General features: G+C 51.6%; 1 protein-coding gene across 4 annotated transcripts in view; it reads right to left on the bottom strand.

Moving 5' to 3' along the window:
* Positions 1–19,588, bottom strand: part of PDE2A (phosphodiesterase 2A) — a 794,043-nt gene that overhangs the window by 296,976 nt on the left and 477,479 nt on the right. The gene's annotated exons all lie outside the window — the stretch shown is intronic.

The raw sequence follows: 19,588 nt of genomic DNA, 5'->3' as shown, positions 1-19,588 counted from the left end.
ACACCGGCCGCTAATAGCCTATGCTAGAATACACCGGCCGCTAATAGCCTATGCTAGAATACACCTGCCGCTAATAGCCTATGCTAGAATACACCTGCCGCTAATAGCCTATGCTAGAATACACCGGCCGCTAATAGCCTATGCTAGAAAACACCTGCCGCTAATAGCCTATGCTAGAATACACCTGCCGCTAATAGCCTATGCTAGAATACACCTGCCGCTAATAGCCTATGCTAGAATACACCTGCCGCTAATAGCCTATGCTAGAATACACCGGCCGCTAATAGCCTATGCTAGAATACACCGGCCGCTAATAGCCTATGCTAGAATACACCGGCCGCTAATAGCCTATGCTAGAATACACCTGCCGCTAATAGCCTATGCTAGAAAACACCTGCCGCTAATAGCCTATGCTAGAATACACCTGCCGCTAATAGCCTATGCTAGAATACACCTGCCGCTAATAGCCTATGCTAGAATACACCTGCCGCTAATAGCTTATGCTAGAATACACCGGCCGCTAATAGCCTATGCTAGAATACACCGGCCGCTAATAGCCTATGCTAGAATACACCTGCCGCTAATAGCCTATGCTAGAAAACACCTGCCGCTAATAGCCTATGCTAGAATACACCTGCCGCTAATAGCCTATGCTACAATACACCGGCCGCTAATAGCCTATGCTAGAATACACCGGCCGCTAATAGCCTATGCTAGAATACACCGGCCGCTAATAGCCTATGCTAGAATACACCTGCCGCTAATAGCCTATGCTAGAATACACCGGCCGCTAATAGCCTATGCTAGAATACACCGGCCGCTAATAGCCTATGCTAGAAAACACCTGCCGCTAATAGCCTATGCTAGAATACACCTGCCGCTAATAGCCTATGCTAGAAAACACCTGCCGCTAATAGCCTATGCTAGAATACACCTGCCGCTAATAGCCTATGCTAGAATACACCGGCCGCTAATAGCCTATGCTAGAATACACCGGCCGCTAATAGCCTATGCTAGAAAACACCTGCCGCTAATAGCCTATGCTAGAATACACCTGCCGCTAATAGCCTATGCTAGAATACACCTGCCGCTAATAGCCTATGCTAGAAAACACCTGCCGCTAATAGCCTATGCTAGAATACACCGGCCGCTAATAGCCTATGCTAGAATACACCTGCCGCTAATAGCCTATACTAGAATACACCGGCCGCTAATAGCCTATGCTAGAATACACCTGCCGCTAATAGCCTATGCTAGAAAACACCTGCCGCTAATAGCCTATGCTAGAATACACCTGCCGCTAATAGCCTATGCTAGAATACACCTGCCGCTAATAACCTATGCTAGAATACACCTTCCGCTAATAGCCTATGCTAGAATACACCTGCCGCTAATAGCCTATGCTAGAATACACCTGCCGCTAATAGCCTATGCTAGAATACACCTGCCGCTATAATTCTATTCTAGAATACACCTGCCGCTAATAGCCTATGTTAGAATACACCTGCCGCTAATAGCCTATGCTAGAAAACACCTGCCGCTAATAGCCTATGCTAGAAAACTCCTGCCGCTAATAGCCTATGCTAGAATACACCTGCCGCTAATAGCCTATGCTAGAATACACCTGCCGCTAATAGCCTATGCTAGAATACACCTGCCGCTAATAGCCTATGCTAGAATACACCGGCCGCTAATAGCCTATGCTAGAATACATCTGCCGCTAATAGCCTATGATAGAATACACCTGCCGCTAATAGCCTATGCTAGAATACACCTGCCGCTATAATTCTATTCTAGAATACACCTGCCGCTAATAACCTATGTAAGAATACACCTGCCGCTAATAGCCTATGCTAGAAAACACCTGCCGCTAATAGCCTATGCTAGAAAACACCTGCCGCTAATAGCCTATGCTAGAATACACCTGCCGCTAATAGCCTATGCTAGAAAACACCTGCCGCTAATAGCCTATGCTAGAATACACCTGCCGCTAATAGCCTATGCTAGAATACACCTGCCGCAAATAGCCTATGTTAGAATACACCTGCCGCTAATAGCCTATGTTAGAAAACACCTGCCGCTAATAGCCTATGCTAGAAAACACCTGCCGCTAATAGCCTATGCTAGAAAACACCTGCCGCTAATAGCCTATGCTAGAAAACACCTGCCGCTAATAGCCTATGCTAGAATACACCTGCCGCTAATAGCCTATGCTAGAATACACCTGCCGCTAATAGCCTATGCTAGAATACACCTGCCGCTAATAGCCTATGCTAGAATACACCTGCCGCTAATAGCCTATGCTAGAATACACCTGCCGCTAATAGCCTATGCTAGAATACACCGGCCGCTAATAGCCTATGCTAGAATACACCTGCCGCTAATAGCCTATGCTAGAATACACCTGCCGCTAATAGCCTATGCTAGAATACACCGGCCGCTAATAGCCTATGCTAGAATACACCTGCCGCTAATAGCCTATGCTAGAATACACCGGCCGCTAATAGCCTATGCTAGAAAACACCTGCCGCTAATAGCCTATGCTAGAATACACCTGCCGCTAATAGCCTATGCTAGAATACACCTGCCGCTAATAGCCTATGCTAGAAAACACCTGCCGCTAATAGCCTATGCTAGAATACACCTGCCGCTAATAGCCTATGCTAGAATACACCTGCCGCTATAATTCTATTCTAGAATACACCTGCCGCTAATAGCCTATGTTAGAATACACCTGCCGCTAATAGCCTATGCTAGAAAACACCTGCCGCTAATAGCCTATGCTAGAAAACACCTGCCGCTAATAGCCTATGCTAGAATACACCTGCCGCTAATAGCCTATGCTAGAATACACCTGCCGCTAATAGCCTATGCTAGAATACACCTGCCGCTAATAGCCTATGCTAGAATACACCTGCCGCTAATAGCCTATGCTAGAATACACCTGCCGCTAATAGCCTATGCTAGAATACACCTGCCGCTAATAGCCTATGCTAGAATACACCTGCCGCTATAATTCTATTCTAGAATACACCTGCCGCTAATAACCTATGTAAGAATACACCTGCCGCTAATAGCCTATGCTAGAAAACACCTGCCGCTAATAGCCTATGCTAGAAAACACCTGCCGCTAATAGCCTATGCTAGAATACACCTGCCGCTAATAGCCTATGCTAGAAAACACCTGCCGCTAATAGCCTATGCTAGAATACACCTGCCGCTAATAGCCTATGCTAGAATACACCTGCCGCAAATAGCCTATGTTAGAATACACCTGCCGCTAATAGCCTATGTTAGAAAACACCTGCCGCTAATAGCCTATGCTAGAAAACACCTGCCGCTAATAGCCTATGCTAGAAAACACCTGCCGCTAATAGCCTATGCTAGAAAACACCTGCCGCTAATAGCCTATGCTAGAATACACCTGCCGCTAATAGCCTATGCTAGAATACACCTGCCGCTAATAGCCTATGCTAGAATACACCTGCCGCTAATAGCCTATGCTAGAATACACCTGCCGCTAATAGCCTATGCTAGAATACACCTGCCGCTAATAGCCTATGCTAGAATACACCGGCCGCTAATAGCCTATGCTAGAATACACCTGCCGCTAATAGCCTATGCTAGAATACACCTGCCGCTAATAGCCTATGCTAGAATACACCGGCCGCTAATAGCCTATGCTAGAATACACCTGCCGCTAATAGCCTATGCTAGAATACACCGGCCGCTAATAGCCTATGCTAGAAAACACCTGCCGCTAATAGCCTATGCTAGAATACACCTGCCGCTAATAGCCTATGCTAGAATACACCTGCCGCTAATAGCCTATGCTAGAAAACACCTGCCGCTAATAGCCTATGCTAGAATACACCTGCCGCTAATAGCCTATGCTAGAATACACCTGCCGCTATAATTCTATTCTAGAATACACCTGCCGCTAATAGCCTATGTTAGAATACACCTGCCGCTAATAGCCTATGCTAGAAAACACCTGCCGCTAATAGCCTATGCTAGAAAACACCTGCCGCTAATAGCCTATGCTAGAATACACCTGCCGCTAATAGCCTATGCTAGAATACACCTGCCGCTAATAGCCTATGCTAGAATACACCTGCCGCTAATAGCCTATGCTAGAATACACCTGCCGCTAATAGCCTATGCTAGAATACACCTGCCGCTAATAGCCTATGCTAGAATACACCTGCCGCTAATAGCCTATGCTAGAATACACCTGCCGCTATAATTCTATTCTAGAATACACCTGCCGCTAATAGCCTATGTTAGAATACACCTGCCGCTAATAGCCTATGCTAGAAAACACCTGCCGCTAATAGCCTATGCTAGAAAACACCTGCCGCTAATAGCCTATGCTAGAATACACCTGCCGCTAATAGCCTATGCTAGAAAACACCTGCCGCTAATAGCCTATGCTAGAATACACCGGCCGCTAATAGCCTATGCTAGAATACACCTGCCGCAAATAGCCTATGTTAGAATACACCTGCCGCTAATAGCCTATGTTAGAAAACACCTGCCGCTAATAGCCTATGCTAGAAAACACCTGCCGCTAATAGCCTATGCTAGAAAACACCTGCCGCTAATAGCCTATGCTAGAAAACACCTGCCGCTAATAGCCTATGCTAGAATACACCTGCCGCTAATAGCCTATGCTAGAATACACCTGCCGCTAATAGCCTATGCTAGAATACACCTGCCGCTAATAGCCTATGCTAGAATACACCTGCCGCTAATAGCCTATGCTAGAAAACACCTGCCGCTAATAGCCTATGCTAGAATACACCTGCCGCTAATAGCCTATGCTAGAATACACCTGCCGCTAATAGCCTATGCTAGAATACACCTGCCGCTAATAGCCTATGCTAGAAAACACCTGCCGCTAATAGCCTATGCTAGAATACACCTGCCGCTAATAGCCTATGCTAGAATACACCTGCCGCTAATAGCCTATGCTAGAATACACCTGCCGCTAATAGCCTATGCTAGAATACACCTGCCGCTAATAGCCTATGCTAGAATACACCTGCCGCTAATAGCCTATGCTAGAATACACCTGCCGCTAATAGCCTATGCTAGAAAACACCTGCCGCTAATAGCCTATGCTAGAAAACACCTGCCGCTAATAGCCTATGCTAGAAAACACCTGCCGCTAATAGCCTATGCTAGAAAGCACCTACCGCTAATAGCCTATGCTAGAAAACACTTGCCGCTAATAGCCTATGCTAGAAAACACCTGCCGCTAATAGCCTATGCTAGAAAACACCTGCCGCTAATAGCCTATGTTAGAAAACACCTGGCGCTAATAGCCTATGCTAGAAAACACCTGCCGCTAATAGCCTATGCTAGAAAACATCTGCCGCTAATAGCCTATGCTAGAAAACACTTGCCGCTAATAGCCTATGCTAGAAAGCACCTACCGCTAATAGCCTATACTAGAAAACACCTGCCGCTAATAGCCTATGCTAGAAAACACCTGCCGCCAATGGCGTAACTAGGGGGGGGTCGGGCAGGGTGCGTGCCCTGGGCGCCATGGGACCGGCGGCGCGGGGGGGGCGCCGCCGGCCATGGTCCGGCCCGCCCTAGTTAGCCACAAGTGTAGCGCCGACCGCAGTGATTGTGGTCGGCGCTACACATTTACACAGGACCGGCGCTAGGCTTCCAGCGCCGGTCCTGTGCTGCACACCTGAGCCCGTTCCCTCCCCCTGAGCGCTTGCCCAATAGCGCCAGGAGGCGGGCTCAGTCTGTGCATAACACACGCATCGCCGCCAGCGCTGGCGGCGATGCGTGTGTTAAACAGCAGCCAATGAGAGTCAGATAGACTCTCATTGACTGCAGCAGCACCCACTGCAAGAGCCGGACTTCTGTCCGGCTCCTGCAGTGGGTAATGGGACTGACGTCATGACGTCTGTCCCATAATGCTGAGCGCGCCAGCCCGGGAGGACTGGCGGGAGCGGCGGCGCGGACCGGAGCAGCAGGTAAGTATGTTTTTACATATATATATATTTTTTTAAATATCTGCGGGGGAGGGGGTGGCTACTACTGTGAGGACCTCTACTGGGGGTGGGTGCACCATTATTGGGAGGACCTCCACTGAGGGGAGGGCTACTACTGGGGGCACTTAATCGGGAGGGGGAACCTCTACTGGGGACTACTACTTGGGGGGGAACTACCACTGGGGGCATTATAAAAGGGGCCTACTAGTAGAGGCACTGCACTCGGGGGACCACTACTGGGGGCAATAATAGGAAGGGCCACTACAGGGGGCACTGGATAGGGGGGATCACTACTGGGTGCCAGCATAAGGGGACCACTACTGGGAAAACTGCATGGGGGGGGACTACTGCTGGGGGCACTATATAAAGGGCACTGCATAGGGGGGGAACTACTACTGGGGGCACCATATAAAGGGCACTGCTTAAGGAGATACCGCTACTGGGCACACTGCATTGTGGGGACTGCTACTGGGGGCACTGCATAAGGGGGAACACTACATGGGGCACTGCATTTGGGGGGACCACTACTGGGGATACTGTATAAGGAGCACTACTATGGGCCTGCATAAGAGGGACCACAACTCCATACTGGGGGTACTGTATAAGGGGTACTACTGGGGTTAAGGTGCATATGGATAGGAATGTTCAGTGTGAAAATAAAAGGGTGTGTTATGTTGACACGCCCCATTTTTAATTGACTGCGCCCATTTTTTCGCCGGCGCGCACACATCGGGGTGGGTGGGGCTCCCTTTTCAAATTTGCCCTGGGCTCCAAATACCCTAGTTACGCCACTGCCTGCCGCTAATAGCCTATGCTAGAAAACACCTGCCGCATACTTACAGAATACCCCTGAGCCTATTTCTCTATTTTTAAACACTTCCCATATTTTTGTTTTTTTTCTCTCAAAATTGTAAACAATTTCTTGGGGGTGTCCTAATTTTTTTTAAGTCTGCACCCCTAAACTCCACTTCTGCATTTTTTTTCGCCTGTTAAAGTCTGGCGAAACATTATTATTTCATTGACTTTTCGCACCAGTGAAAAGTCAATGTCATTGAATGCGGGTCAAATAGGCAAAATTTAAATTGAATACGGGCAATTGTCATTGGTGTCTCTAAAGCAATGACCCAACAGCCAGAAGAACCATGACATCAGGAGACAGAGACCACTTCTCTACATCAGCCATGAAAGTGACATTGGCACGTATGGCGCGTAGTCTTAGGGCCTGGCAGGGAGGGGAGAGGCAGAAGCAGAGTAATTGGTGACAAAGATGAGCCAAGCAGCAGCATTAGGATGGAGAGGAGAGAAGGGAAGGCTAGATAGGAGGAGGTTGCAGTAATCTTGTCAAGAGATGACCGGCGAGTAGATGAAGGTCTTAGTGGCGCCCAGGGTAAGAACAGGTCTGATCCTAGTGAATTCATGTATTGAATGAGAAGGCATTAAGAGATTAGTACTCCTAGCCATCGGATTTGCTGGACAGAGGAGAGGGTGGTGTTGCCAAAAGATAGGGAGAAGGAGGGGGGAGAATTGTAGGTTGGAAATACGATAAGCTCAGTCTTAGGGCCTCATTCAGAGATATACGCTAAGCTCCAGAATGCATTGCAGCCTATTGGAATCCTCCCTGGCATTCTAAACACCACACATGTGCAGCAGCGCGGCAACCAGAGCGCACATATACAGCAGCACGGCCGCCAGAGCGCACCCCTGAAAAATAAAAGTAAAGTGATCTCTAACGTGAGAACTTTACTTTTACAGACCGTAGGGACAGGATCTTATAAAAGCCGCCTTCAATGCTGATAATACATGCTGGTGATACATGCTGGTGATACATGCTGGTGTTACATGCTGGTGTTACATGCTGGTGATACATGCTGGTGATACATGCTGGTGATACATGCTGGTGTTACATGCTGGTGATACATGCTGGTGATACATGCTGGTGATACATGCTGGTGTTACATGCTGGTGATACATGCTGGTGACACATGCTGGTGTTACATGCTGGTGATACATGCTGGTGATACATGCTGGTGTTACATGCTGGTGATACATGCTGGTGTTACATGCTGGTGTTACATGCTGGTGATACATGCTGGTGTTACATGCTGGTGACACATGCTGGTGACACATGCTGGTGATACATGCTGGTGATACATGCTGGTGTTACATGCTGGTGTTACATGCTGGTTGCTGGCAAAGCATCATTTCTTATTGCCATGATAAGATAATTATAGGGTTTAAATAAAACAGGTAGCAGAATAGGGGGAGTGATGAGAGGAGACAGGGTGGTCAGAGAGGTAAGAGGACAGCCAGGAGAGGGCAGCGTTATACAGGCCAGGAGGGGGCAGTGTTATACAGCCAGGAGAGGGCAGTGTTATACAGCCAGGAGAGGGCAGTGTTATACAGCCAGGAGAGGGCAGTGTTATACAGCCAGGAGAGGGCAGTGTTATACAGACCAGGAGAGGGCAGTGTCATGCAGACCAGGAGAGGGCAGAGTCATACAGACCAGCAGAGGGCAGTGTTATACAGACCAGGAGAGGGCAGTGTTATACAGACCAGGAGAGGGCAGTGTTATACAGACCAGGAGAGGGCAGTGTTATACAGACCAGGAGAGGGCAGCGTTATACAGACCAGGAAGGGGCAGTGTTATACAGACCAGGAGAAGGCAGTGTTATACAGACCAGGAGAAGGCAGCGTTATAGAGACCAGGAGAGGGCAGCGTTATACAGACCAGCAGAGGGCAGTGTTATACAGACCAGGAGAGGGCAGCGTTATACAGACCAGGAGAGGGCAGCGTTATACAGACCAGGAGAGGGCAGTGTTATACAGCCAGGAGAGGGCAGTGTTATACAGCCAGGAGAGGGAAGTGTTATACAGACCAGGAGAGGGCAGTGTTATACAGACCAGGAGAGGGCAGTGTTATACAACCAGGAGAGGGCAGCGTTATACAGACCAGGAGAGGGCAGCGTTATACAGACCAGGAGAGGGCAGCGTTATACAGACCAGGAGAGGGCAGCGTTATACAGACCAGGAGAGGGCAGCGTTATACAGACCAGGAGAGGGCAGCGTTATACAGACCAGGAGAGGGCAGCGTTATACAGCCAGGGGAGGGCAGCGTTATACAGCCAGGAGAGGGCAGCGTTATACAGCCAGGAGAGGGCAGCGTTATACAGCCAGGAGAGGGCAGCGTTATACAGCCAGGAGAGGGCAGCGTTATACAGACCAGGAGAGGGCAGCGTTATACAGACCAGGAGAGGGCAGCGTTAAACAGCCAGGAGAGGGCAGCGTTCTACAGACCAGGAGAGGGCAGTGTCATACAGCCAGGAGGGGGCAGTGTTATACAGCCAGGAGGGGGCAGCGTTATACAGCCAGGAGAAGGCAGCGTCACACAGACCAGGAGAGGGCAGCGTTATACAGACCAGGAGAGGGCAGCGTCATACAGACCAGGAGAGGGCAGCGATATACAGACCAGGAGAGGGCAGCGATATACAGACCAGGAGAGGGCAGCGTTATACAGACCAGGAGAGGGCAGCGTTATACAGACCAGGAGAGGGCAGCGTTATACAGCCAGGGGAGGGCAGCGTTATACAGCCAGGAGAGGGCAGCGTTATACAGCCAGGAGAGGGCAGCGTTATACAGACCAGGAGAGGGCAGCGTTATACAGACCAGGAGAGGGCAGCGTTATACAGCCAGGAGAGGGCAGCGTTCTACAGACCAGGAGAGGGCAGTGTCATACAGCCAGGAGGGGGCAGTGTTATACAGCCAGGAGGGGGGAGCGTTATACAGCCAGGAGAGGGCAGCGTTATACAGCCAGGAGAAGGCAGCGTCACACAGACCAGGAGAGGGCAGCGTTATACAGACCAGGAGAGGGCAGCGTCATACAGACCAGGAGAGGGCAGCGTTATACAGCCAGGAGAGGGCAGCGTTATACAGACCAGGAGAGGGCAGCGTTATACAGACCAGGAGAGGGCAGCGTTGTACAGACCAGGAGAGGGCAGCGTTGTACAGACCAGGAGAGGGCAGCGTTGTACAGACCAGGAGAGGGCAGTGTTATACAGACCAGGAGAGGGCAGTGTTATACAGCCAGGAGAGGGAAGTGTTATACAGACCAGGAGAGGGCAGTGTTATACAGACCAGGAGAGGGCAGTGTTATACAGCCAGGAGAGGGCAGCGTTATACAGCCAGGAGAGGGCAGCGTTATACAGACCAGGAGAGGGCAGCGTTATACAGACCAGGAGAGGGTAGCGTTATACAGACCAGGAGAGGGCAGCGTTATACAGCCAGGAGAGGGCAGCGTTATACAGACCAGGAGAGGGCAGTGTTATACAGCCAGGAGGGGGCAGTGTTATACAGCCAGGAGGGGGCAGTGTTATACAGCAAGGAGAGGGCAGCGTCACACAGACCAGGAGAGTATACAGCCAGGAGAGGGCAGTGTTATACAGCCAGGAGAGGGCAGTGTTATACAGACCAGGAGAGGACAGTGTTATACAGACCAGGAGGGGGCAGTGTTATACAGACCAGGAGAGGGCAGCGTTATACAGACCAGGAGAGGGCAGCGTTATACAGACCAGGAGAGGGCAGCGTTATACAGACCAGGAGAGGGCAGCGTTATACAGCCAGGAGAGGGCAGTGTTATACAGCCAGGAGAGGGAAGTGTTATACAGACCAGGAGAGGGCAGTGTTATACAGACAAGGAGAGGGCAGTGTTATACAGCCAGGAGAGGGCAGTGTTATACAGCCAGGAGAGGGCAGTGTTATACAGCCAGGAGAGGGCAGTGTTATACAGACCAGGAGAGGGCAGTGTTATACAGACCAGGAGAGGGCAGTGTTATATACAGACCAGGAGAGGGCAGCGTTATACAGACCAGAAGGCAGCGTTATACAGACCAGGAGAGGGCAGCGATATACAGACCAGGAGAGGGCAGCGATATACAGACCAGGAGAGGGCAGCGTTATACAGACCAGGAGAGGGCAGCGTTATACAGACCAGGAGAGGGCAGCGTTATACAGACCAGGAGAGGGCAGTGTTATACAGACCAGGAGGGGGCAGTGTTATACAGACCAGGAGAGGGCAGTGTTATACAGACCAGGAGAGGGCAGTGTTATACAGACCAGGAGGGGGCAGCGTTATACAGCCAAGAGAGGGCAGCGTTATACAGACCTGGAGAGGGCAGCGTTATACAGCCAGGAGAGGGCAGCGTTATACAGACCAGGAGAGGGCTCATAAAGGGAGTGGGTGACAGACAGTCTGAGGTGGCTCATGGAGGCAGTGGGTGACAGACAGTCTGAGGTGGCTCATGGAGGCAGTGGGTGACAGACAGTCTGAGGTGGCTCGTGGAGGCAGTGGGTGACAGACAGTCTGAGGTGGCTCGTGGAGGCAGTGGGTGACAGACAGTCTGAGGTGGCTCATGGAGACAGTGGGTGACAGTCTGAGGTGGCTCATGGAGGGAGTGGGTGACAGACAGTCTGAGGTGGCTCATGGAGGGAGTGGGTGACAGTCTGAGGTGGCTCATGGAGGGAGTGGGTGACAGACAGTCTGAGGTGGCTCATGGAGGGAGTGAGTGACAGTCTGAGGTGGCTCATGGAGGGAGTGGGTGACAGACAGACTGAGGTGGCTCATGGAGGGAGTGGGTGACAGACAGTCTGAGGTGGCTCATGGAGGGAGTGGGTGACAGTCTGAGGTGGCTCATGGAGGCAGTGGGTGACAGACAGTCTGAGGTGGCTCATGGAGGGAGAGGGAGACAGTCTGAGGTGGCTCATGGAGGGAGAGGGTGACAGACAGTCTGAGGTGGCTCATGGAGGCAGGGGGTGACAGACAGTCTGAGGTGGCTCATGGAGGCAGAGGGTGACAGACAGTCTGAGGTGGCTCATGGAGACAGTGGGTGACAGACAGTCTGAGGTGGCTCATGCAGGGAGTGGGTGACAGTCTGAGGTGGCTCATGGAGGGAGTGAGTGACAGTCTGAGGTGGCTCATGGAGGGAGTGGGTGACAGACAGACTGAGGTGGCTCATGGAGGGAGTGGGTGACAGACAGTCTGAGGTGGCTCATGGAGGGAGTGGGTGAGACAGTCTGAGGTGGCTCATGGAGGCAGTTGGTGACAGACAGTCTGAGGTGGCTCATGGAGGGAGTGGGTGACAGTCTGAGGTGGCTCATGGAGGCAGTGGGTTATAGACAGTCTGAGGTGGCTCATGGAGGGAGTGGGTGACAGTCTGAGGTGGCTCATGGAGGGAGTGGGTGACAGTCTGAGGTGGCTCATGGAGGCCGTGGGTGACAGACAGTCTGAGCTGGCTCATGGAGGGAGTGGGTGACAGACAGACTGAGGTGACTCATGGAGGGAGTGGGTAACAGACAGTCTGAGGTGGCTCATGGAGATAGTGGGTGACAGTCTGAGGTAGCTCATGGAGACAGTGGGTGACAGTCTGAGGTGGCTCATGGAGGGAGTGGGTGACAGTCTGAGGTGGCTCATGGAGGAGTGGGTGACAGACAGTCTGAGGTGGCTCATGGAGACAGTGGGTGACAGTCTGAGGTGGCTCATGTAGGGAGTGGGTGACAGTCTGAGGTGGCTCATGGAGGGAGTGGGTGACAGACAGTCTGAGGTGGCTCATGAAGGCAGTGGGTGACAGACAGACTGAGGTGGCTCATGGAGGCAGTGGGTGACAGACAGTCTGAGGTGGCTCATGGAGGCAGTAGGTGACAGTCTGAGGTGGCTCATGGAGGCAGTGGGTGACAGTCTGAGGTGGCTCATGGAGGGAGTGGGTGACAGACAGACTGAGGTGGCTCATGGAGGGAGTGGGTGACAGACAGTCTGAGGTGGCTCATGGAGGCAGTGGGTGACAGACAGACTGAGGTGGCTCATGGAGACAGCGGGTGACAGTCGACAGTCTGAGGTGGCTCATGGAGGCAGTGCGTGACAGACAGTCTGAGGTGGCTCATGGAGGGAGTGGGTGACAGTCTGAGGTGGCTCATGAAGGCAGTGGGTGACAGACAGTCTGAGGTGGCTCATGGAGGAAGTGGGTGACAGACAGTCTGAGGTGGCTCATGGAGGGAGTGGGTGACAGTCTGAGGTGGCTCATGGAGGCAGTGGGTGACAGACAGTCTGAAGTGGCTCAAGGAGGCAGTGGGTGACAGTTTGAGGTGGCTCATGGAGACAGTGGGTGACAGTCTGAGGTGGCTCATGGAGACAGTGGGTGACAGTCTGAGGTGGCTCATGGAGGGAGTGGGTGACAGACAGTCTGAGGTGGCTCATGGAGGGAGTGGGTGACAGACAGTCTGAGGTGGCTCATGGAGGGAGTGGGTGCCAGTCTGAGGTGGCTCATGGAGGCAGTGGGTGACAGACAGACTGAGGTGGCTCATGGAGGGAGTGGGTGACAGTCTGAGGTGGCTCATGAAGGCAGTGGGTGACAGACAGTCTGAGGTAGCTCATGGAGGCAGTGGGTGACAGACAGTCTGAGGTGGCTCATGGAGACAGTGGGTGACAGTCTGAGGTGGCTCATGGAGGCAGTGGGTGACAGACAGTCTGAGGTGGCTCATGGAGGGAGTGGGTGCCAGTCTGAGGTGGCTCATGGAGGCAGTGGGTTACAGACAGACTGAGGTGGCTCATGGAGACAGTGGGTGACAGTCTGAGGTGGCTCATGGAGGCAGTAGGTGACAGTCTGAGGTGGCTCATGGAGGCAGTGCGTGACAGACAGTTTGAAGTGGCTCATGGAGGCAGTGGGTGACAGACAGTCTAAGGTGGCTCATGGAGGCAGTGGGTGACAGTATGAGGTGGCTCATGGAGGGAGTGGGTGACAGTCTGAGGTGGCTCATGGAGGGAGTGGGTGACAGTCTGAGGTGGCTCATGGAGGGAGTGGGTGACAGACAGACTGAGGTGGCTCATGGAGGGAGTGGGTGACAGACAGTCTGAGGTGGCTCATGGAGGCAGTGGGTGACAGACAGTCTGAGGTGGCTCATGGAGGGAGTGGGTGACAGTCTGAGGTGGCTCATGGGGGGAGTGGGTGACAGTCTGAGGTGTCTCATGGAGGGAGTGGGTGACAGTCTGAGGTGGCTCATGGAGGGAGTGGGTGACAGACAGACTGACGTGGCTCATGGAGGCAGTGGGTGACAGACAGTCTGAGGTGGCTCATGGAGGCAGTGGGTGACAGTATGAGGTGGCTCATGGAGGGAGTGGGTGACAGTCTGAGGTGGCTCATGGAGGGAGTGGGTGACAGACAGTCTGAGGTGGCTCATGGAGGCAGTGGGTGACAGACAGTATGAGGTGGCTCATGGAGGCAGTGGGTGACAGACAGACTGAGGTGGCTCATGGAGGGAGTGGGTGACAGTCTGAGGTGGCTCATGAAGGCAGTGGGTGACAGACAGTCTGAGGTAGCTCATGGAGGCAGTGGGTGACAGACAGTCTGAGGTGGCTCATGGAGACAGTGGGTGACAGTCTGAGGTGGCTCATGGAGGCAGTGGGTGACAGACAGTCTGAGGTGGCTCATGGAGGGAGTGGGTGACAGTCTGAGGTGGCTCATGGAGGCAGTGGGTTACAGACAGACTGAGGTGGCTCATGGAGACAGTGGGTGACAGTCTGAGGTGGCTCATGGAGGCAGTAGGTGACAGTCTGAGGTGGCTCATGGAGGCAGTGCGTGACAGACAGTTTGAAGTGGCTCATGGAGGCAGTGGGTGACAGACAGTCTAAGGTGGCTCATGGAGGCAGTGGGTGACAGTATGAGGTGGCTCATGGAGGGAGTGGGTGACAGTCTGAGGTGGCTCATGGAGGGAGTGGGTGACAGTCTGAGGTGTCTCATGGAGGGAGTGGGTGACAGTCTGAGGTGGCTCATGGAGGGAGTGGGTGACAGACAGACTGAGGTGGCTCATGGAGGCAGTGGGTGACAGACAGTCTGAGGTGGCTCATGGAGGCAGTGGGTGACAGTATGAGGTGGCTCATGGAGGGAGTGGGTGACAGTCTGAGGTGGCTCATGGAGGGAGTGGGTGACAGTCTGAGGTGGCTCATGGAGGGAGAGGGAGACAGTCTGAGGTGGCTCATGGAGGGAGTGGGTGACAGACAGACTGAGGTGGCTCATGGAGGGAGTGGGTGACAGACAGTCTGAGGTGGCTCATGGAGGCAGTGGGTGACAGACAGTCTGAGGTGGCTCATGGAGGGAGTGGGTGACAGTCTGAGGTGGCTCATGGAGGGAGTGGGTGACAGTCTGAGGTGTCTCATGGAGGGAGTGGGTGACAGTCTGAGGTGGCTCATGGAGGGAGTGGGTGACAGACAGACTGAGGTGGCTCATGGAGGCAGTGGGTGACAGACAGTCTGAGGTGGCTCATGGAGGCAGTGGGTGACAGTATGAGGTGGCTCATGGAGGGAGTGGGTGACAGTCTGAGGTGGCTCATGGAGGGAGTGGGTGACAGTCTGAGGTGGCTCATGGAGGGAGTGGGTGACAGACAGACTGAGGTGGCTCATGGAGGGAGTGGGTGACAGACAGTCTGAGGTGGCTCATGGAGGCAGTGGGTGACAGACAGTCTGAGGTGGCTCATGGAGGGAGTGGGTGACAGTCTGAGGTGGCTCATGGAGGCAGTGGGTGACAGACAGTCTGAGGTGGCTCATGGAGGCAGTGGGTGACAGACAGTCTGAGGTGGCTCATGGAGGCAGTGGGTGACAGTCTGAGGTGGCTCATGGAGGCAGTGGGTGACAGACAGTCATAAGTGGCTCATGGAGGCAGTGGGTGACAGTCTGAGGTGGCTCATGGAGACAGTGTGTGACAGTCTGAGGTGGCTCATGGTGACAGTGGGTGACAGTCTGAGGTGGCTCATGGAGGGAGTGGGTGACAGACAGTCTGAGGTGGCTCATGGAGGCAGTGGGTGACAGTCTGAGGTGGCTCATGGAGGCAGTGGGTGACAGACAGACTGAGGTGGCTCATGGAGGGAGTGGGTGACAAACAGTCTGAGGTGGCTCATGGAGGGAGTGGGTGACAGACAGTCTGAGGTGGCTCATGGAGGGAGTGGGTGACAGACTGAGGTGGCTCATGGAGGCAGTGGGTTACAGACAGACTGAGGTGGTTCATGGAGACAGTGGGTGACAGTCTGAGGTGGCTCATGGAGGCAGTAGGTGACAGTCTGAGGTGGCTCATGGAGGCAGTGCGTGACAGACAGTTTGAAGTGGCTCATGGAGGCAGTGGGTGACAGACAGTCTAAGGTGGCTCATGGAGGCAGTGGGTGACAGTATGAGGTGGCTCATGGAGGGAGTGGGTGACAGACAGTCTGAGGTGGCTCATGGAGACAGTGGGTGACAGTCTGAGGTGGCTCATGGAGGGAGTTGGTGACAGTCTGAGGTGGCTCATGGACGTAGTGGGTGACAGTCTGAGGTGGCTCATGGAGGGAGTGGGTGACAGACAGTCTGAGGTGGCTCATGGAGGGAGTGAGAGGAAAGAAAGGTGGGTGAGGCAGTTGCAGAGATTCATCTCAAGGAGCTTTCATGCAAAGGGAAGGAGAGAGATGAGATGTACATTAGAGAGTCAGGGTCAAGGATGGGAGAGATCTCTTTAGTGCTGAGAGTGTCGCCTAATGAAATTGGGTGCAGAGTGGGAACTTGCATACAGATGCTGTATGTACCTTCTATACACAATGTAGGTAACAGATATCGGACGGCGCTATGATGATGACACGTAAGTCTGAACCAAAAGAATAAAGTCAATGGTCCTTCTAAATATAACAAGATATCTTATTCACAAATTGTTGTTATCTGTGGGCAGAGGGCTGAATTTCCAAAGTGTTTTATAGAACTTCAATCATATCACTGTTGATCCCCACTTCAAGGAACGATGCTGCTGGAATGTATCTCAAAGAAAATATAGAGAAAAAGCAGAACATAGCATAATCTCCTTTGGACCTTAAATAATTAAATGGATGTGTAATTAACAAATGGGCTTTCAGAACCTTAATGAAGTTCTGAGATGGTGTTGTGGGATACTTAAGGGGTGCTAACTAAAACCCTCACAGATGCCAATGGTAACAGGATAGGAATCCAAATTTTCAACAGTTTATATTCCTCCAGTCATGTCACTGGTGATGTCCGTTCCCAAAGACAGTGTTTGTCAATGTGTATCTCAAAAGAATATGGGAGAAAAGCGAGACATACAGGTAGCATAATCTCCTTTTATTCACAAGTTACAAAAAACACAAACATGACATCAACATAAATCCAGAAATGAGAAGAAATAAACACAATTACCAGATAGGCTTTCAGAACCTTAATGGAGATCTGAAAAAGTGTTGTGGGAGAGTTATGGGGTACTCCCTGGGACCCTCACGGATACTGATGGTAACAGGGTCCAAACTGCTGCTGCAGCATATTCCAGATAAAAATCCAACGCGTTTCTACCCCTTCCTGGGGTCTTTGTCAAGGCAAGATGAGCAAGTGAATGCAGTTTCAAGTTGTCTCTTTTTTTTAAAGTTTTCTTAAGTTTCTTAATATCCGGAATTTCAAGGGAACCAGTGACCTAGGGGGCCGAATGCACACTTCTTGGGTACGATCTAATCCTCTATTTTATGTGCTCCCTGTTCATGGGTAGAGCTATTTTTATGCTTTCATTAGATCTTTTATAGAACTTATTTGGATTTTATCATTGTTGGTACATTATTTACTGCATATTGGGCCTGATTCAGAGCCGTTCGCTATTTGCGGTCGTTCGTTCAAAAACAAGGGGTGGCTATTCAAATGATCCGTTCGCAAATTGCAGTCTGTTCACACCTCTAAGTCTGAACGAGCGAGCAAAACATACGCTCGTTTATTTGTTAAAAACGCCCCCTGGCCGCTCGCACCATACGTCATGTCCGCTATTTATTAGATTAATCGAGTACATCGACCAGCGTATGAACTGCTCGCTATTCTTGTGGTTGGTTTTTCCTACCACAATCTTGCGAGCAGTTCTGGCTATAAAATAACCCAGTGACGTGGTCAATGACGCTGCTGTATTAATTATGCACACCCATAAAACGCCCGTTTTGACCTTTAAGCACGCCTGCGTTCGGATCTCCACTCCCCATTTTCAAGCACCTTCCCCTGTTACCACCCACATACGCCTCATTCTGTCACTCAAAATAGCAGGCATTCGCTATATTGCGAGCACATGAATTTCGGCCGCACTGACTGGTTCGCGCATGCGTATAACGATCCGTACGCATGCGCAGATGTGCGAACATCGCTCGGAACGAGCGTACTGCCGCTAGCGAGTGGCTCTGAATGAGGGCCATTGTCTATTGATTTTATACATTTTGGACATCATTAAAATTATCACTTTGTATATACATATATATTTCCCTCTGTCTTTTATCCCAGCGCTAAGAGCTACCGCACAGTTATCTTTGGTCCTGAGGTGAACGGGACCTGAGGCCGTGCACTAGCTGCTCTGGGATAACTAGCGCCTAAGAGTTCCCCACAATATCCTTTTCCATTGAGAATGTGAATGGTTTGTGTGTCCGGTCGCTGCTCAGCCGCACTAGTCAGGCCTAGGGGATATGGCGGGTAACAGGACCTCATTCAGAGTCGGTCGTTGCGGCCGCACGGTCGTAAGGTAAAAGGGGCCGGATATGCAAATGAAGCGCTCGCAAGTTACGTCGTTAAGATGGGATCGTTAGCTGGACGAGCGAGGGGAGGATGCGGCCGTAAGACTAAAAAAATACGCCCCTTTCTCGTTCGCATTACACGTCATCTCCGGGCATATAAGGATTAATCGAGACCATCGGAGCTGTTCGTAGAGCTTAAGGTTGACCATACCCTCTCTTAAGCACTACGATCATGTCAGTGAAAAACCTCCTGTCACGTGTGCCATGACACTACTTAGTTAATTATGCACTCCCATAAAACGCCGTTTGCATAGTCAGGCACGCCTGCGTTCGGATCTCCACTCCCCCGTTCACAAGCACCTTCCCGTTACCACCCACAAACGCCGCAATCTGTCACTCAAACTAATGACCTGGCTGTGTTCAAGGAGAGAGCAATTTCTGATTGTAATAGTTAGTTTAGCGAACATCGGTGGTGTACGACGGTGCAGCCGCAACGACCGACTCTGAATGAGGTCCACAGTGTGTTCATTAAGGCAGCACAACCTCTGCTGAAAGACTACATGGAGGGGACGGGTCCTCATTATGTCAGGGACCCTGTAACACTTGCTAAACCCCCCCCCCCCAGTCTCTACATGGAAATATTTTTGGAATTAAACATGACTGAAGCTCAGAAATGCCCAAATGTCGGTTTGCTCCAGAGAATTTACTCCATATAGTGGAGGGTGTGTGAGCCAGCCCGATCTCACACCCTGGCTCTCAGGGAAGCCCTCATTCATTCCCCTGTATCAGATCCTGGGCCCTCAGTGAACGCTCCGGTGTTCCCGGCATGCTGGGATTTGCTGTAACGGGGGGTGACAGACTGGAAGCAGAAGACCACTTGTCCTCTGTGCCCGGCACTGATCTGTCTCTCGCTATAATGTTCTTTCCTCTGGGAAAATGAAATTTGAATCCAATTTCTAATAACAAGCCTGACCTCTCGCAGGCCTGTGCGGCGCGCAGTGCCGGAGCCAGGCGGAAAAAAAACAAATTAT

This window comes from Taudactylus pleione, unplaced genomic scaffold (genome assembly GCF_031769625.1).
Source record: "Taudactylus pleione unplaced genomic scaffold, aTauple2 ptg001023l, whole genome shotgun sequence".
Classification (NCBI taxonomy): domain Eukaryota; kingdom Metazoa; phylum Chordata; class Amphibia; order Anura; family Myobatrachidae; genus Taudactylus; species Taudactylus pleione.
This window is presented reverse-complemented; position numbering and strand designations above follow the sequence as displayed.